The sequence below is a fragment of the Austrofundulus limnaeus genome, unplaced genomic scaffold, assembly GCF_001266775.1.
Source record: "Austrofundulus limnaeus strain Quisiro unplaced genomic scaffold, Austrofundulus_limnaeus-1.0 Scaffold160, whole genome shotgun sequence".
In the NCBI taxonomy this organism is placed as follows: Eukaryota; Metazoa; Chordata; class Actinopteri; order Cyprinodontiformes; family Rivulidae; genus Austrofundulus; species Austrofundulus limnaeus.
Genome location: NW_013952562.1, coordinates 1,065,662 through 1,069,377, shown reverse-complemented (window position 1 = coordinate 1,069,377; position 3,716 = coordinate 1,065,662). Strand labels below are relative to the sequence as shown.

The window sequence follows — 3,716 nt, the reverse complement described above, 5'->3', positions numbered from 1 at the left end:
GATGCCATCATGTCAATATGGACCAAAATCTCTGAGGAATGCTTCCAGCACCTTGTTGAATCTATGCCACGAAGAATTGAGGTAGTTCTGAAGGCAAAAGGGGGTCCAACTTGTTACTAGCGTGGTGTACCTAATAAAGTGGTCGGTGAGTGTATATTAGATACTTTAAGACTTTTACTCAAGTGATATTCTTAGAGGAGACTTGAACTTTTACCAAAGTAAATTTAGGTAAGATACTTGTACTTTTACTCAAGTATCACTTTGAGGTACTTTATACAACACTGCTTTCAACTCAAATTAAACATAAAGATAAAAATGTTGCCTTGAAAGTGAATAAGTAAATAAATAAATAAACCAGGTAATGGCAGGTGAAGGAAGCAGCAGCGTCCAAAATACATTAGAAACTCGCCCAAAATAAGCAAATTCTGTGAGATTCCCTCATTTTACACTGGATTCCATTTTGTGTCATTTTCCGCATTGCAGAAATCACGGGACCCTACATATCCCAGTCCTATTTTTATTTTATTATTTTTATATACCTGGTAAATTTTCTACGTACCCCCTATATGCTCGCGGACCCCAAGGGGTACACGTACCCCTGGTTGGGAATCATACTGTATTTTCTACAAAAAGTACTGAGTGACTGAAGAAATTTCATGAAGAAGCTGTAAGAGTTGTTAAAGCTATCATCTAAAGGCTAAAAGGAGCAACATATAAGCTAAAGGCTGAAAGAAATAAAAGTAGCCTAAAGCTAACAAAGATAAGCTTATGAAATTAGCAAACAACAAAATGCTATTTAAAACAAAAAGTAGCAAATTTTAGAAAAAAGGCTAAAAATTACAAACATTAACTATAGGCTAAAAGCAATAAAACACTAGCATAAAGCTAAAAGTCATATGACATTAGCTAACAGTAAAATGCTAATTGAAAAAAGCAAATTCTAGCTATAAATAGCAAAACATTAGCTAAAGGGTAGAACAAGACAAAATGCTAATTTAATGCTGAGTAACAAATGCTAGCTGAAAGCTAAAAGTGGTAAAACCATACAGGTAATACATTAGCCAATACAAAAATAATACAAGTGTCTAAATCCTTGCAAAACACAAGATAAAAGCTAAAAAGCTGAATGTGGTAACCATGACATGGTAAATTTAGGTCAGTACATCATTGAGACTCAGTTTACTATTGACAACCATTATTTTAATTTGATAGAAATGTTTGTCAGTGCATATTATATCAGACAAAAACATGTTGCCAGCACATGTTGAATGATGTTAATAGTCAGAAGCTAACCAATGAAAAACTACTGTGCATAAATGTAGCCATGATGGTACAGCCCACTCCTTTCAACATGGTGTCTCTTGTACCACAGTGGTCAATCCTCTGAAGCCTCCATGATGGAAAAAAAAAAACTTGCTAAAAGTAGCAAAACACTAGATAAAAGCTAAACATATAAAAAATATAGCAAATCTTTTAATTACATTTCAAATAAATATTTTAAAAATTGGTTTGTATGGGGAACCTTTTTTGGTAATAGGCTAAAAATATTTTTTGTGACATGTATAAGTACAAAAACCAAAAGTCTCAGCCAGAATGTTAATACTGAGCTGAACATTTTGACATTCGAGTGGGTAAAAATCAGCACAAAATATGCAGAGGTATTTACAGGGGAAGATGAAATAAAATAAAAAAATAAAGAGTAACAGGATCACTAATGTGAAACATGAGCCATTTACACAATAACACATTGAGCAGCGTAGCTTAGAAGAAAGCTTTAAAAGTGCTGAATAAAAAGTAAGGAGCTTACATTCAGTCCCAGGCTGGCTGCAGGTCTGAGGGTCCAGTAGGTCAGTCCAGAGAGGAAAATCAGATTGTTGAGGACTAGTTTTCAGCCTTTTTCTTTCTTCTTCTTTCATGCCCCTCCTTCTCAGGTTTATTTTTCTCATAAACCCTTTTCCTGTCTTTGCCTCCTTATGGTCTCCCTGTTTCTTTATATCTATCTCCCAGTCTGCATCTTCACATCTGCTCCAAAAACACACAGAATTAACTTAACCTACAAAAAAAAAACCTGAACAAATGTTCTCATATTGATGCGTCCATCTTGGTTCAAAATAGCAGCTCTGGTCGTCCACTGACACCCGATCAGTGCTGTGTGACGCTGAGGAGCTCTCTGGTTACACTCWCCTCTTCATCACTGGTCTCAGGTGAACATCATAGGGCTCACTGACGTATTGAGCAGCAGGTCTGGCTGTGTGTCCTGAACCAGGTTCAGTTGGTGAAACCTTCCAACGAGCATCCTCCATTATTCACAAAGCAAGAAGAGCACAAGCTTAGAAAAGTTGTTCTTCCCTGTAAATGTTTGTCCCGACTCACAGTTCATGCATAAATAAACAACTGGAAGCTCAGACTATTTTCCTCTATTTGAGGAAGTCAGACAAAGAAAATCTTTTTGAGGATTTAGCAAGTTTGCAATTTGTTTTTCCTCAGCTGAACCTAAAAATCAGTTTTTTTTTACTCAAAATATTTTTACTGAGTTTCACATGTAAAAACAGAGCACACCAACAATGTGTTATATGTTGAGTGACGAGTCGCTCCAAACAAGGACATGCTTAGACTGAAAAGAAAAAATAGAAAAAAATACATATTTTAAAAAAGAGCCTTTTGTAATATAACAATATTAATATATATTATATATATTATTATTAATATATATTAACAAGTAAAATAATGAAACATGAATAAAACAAATACTGTAAATCCCTTCCCCAACTTCCCACCCATCACTGCCTGTACTAAGACATCACTTCACCACCCCAAGGACCCGCACTGTGTACAATCACATGCAGCATTATACTTGATACAGGTTTGGATGATCAAAGAGCTGGGAATGTTCTTAAAAAAGGACCCCATACTTTATTAAATATCAGTGAATATCTAAAATTTTCAAGTTTTAAACAAGACATTACAGATTGAAACCACTGTGAATGAGATGGAGGGGATGCATGTTTCCATTTAAATAAGATTTGCACGCCGTGCCATAAGTAAGAAAAAAGCTATAGCATGTTTTTTTTTTCTTAAATTTGGTTTGTCCTCAAGTAACCCAAAAAGGGCTACTAATGAGCTTGGTTCTAGTTTGGTATTGAATTCATGAGAGAATATTCCAAATATTTCCTCCCAGGAATTACTCAAACTAGGGCATGAAAAGAACATTTGATTAAGAGAGGCCTTCACAAGATTACATCTGATACACAGTGGGCTGACAGTAGGGTACGTAGAAGACAGTTTATCCCTTGAAACATGGGCCCGATGTACCACCTTAAACTGAATTAACCAGTGTCGTGCACAAAACGAAGATGAGCTGACCAGCCGAAGAGCAGAAACACAGGCATTGTTGAATATAGGGAGGCCAATATCCAGTGGCGGACTTAGCCATTTTGGGGCCCCAGGCAAACTTTAAAAAAGAGGCCCTCCCTCAAGTCTGTTTTAATGTACCAGTAAGCCCTGCGGGTAAACAATTAAATTCAAATTATTTATATAGTGCCAAGTCACAACAACTGTTGTCTCAGGGCACTGTACAAAAAAAAATCTAAAGAATTCTGTAGGGAAGCCACAATTTTCATACCGCAATACTGTAAACCAGACAGCAGCACAACATGGGTTTTTTCCTACTTTAAAAAGACAACTTGTTCAAAAAAATTTTTTTAGATTTGTATTTA

At 35.8% G+C, this 3,716-nt stretch overlaps 1 protein-coding gene across 1 annotated transcript in view; it reads right to left on the bottom strand.

Moving 5' to 3' along the window:
• LOC106523596 (plastin-1) overlaps positions 1 to 2,032 on the bottom strand; it is a 27,742-nt gene extending 25,710 nt beyond the window's left edge. Inside the window, exon 1 of the mRNA XM_014017082.1 lies at positions 1,808 to 2,032. The gene's annotated coding sequence lies outside the window, so the exon portion shown is untranslated. The remainder of the gene's footprint in view (positions 1 to 1,807) is intronic.
• Between the last annotated feature and the right edge of the window lie 1,684 nt (positions 2,033 to 3,716).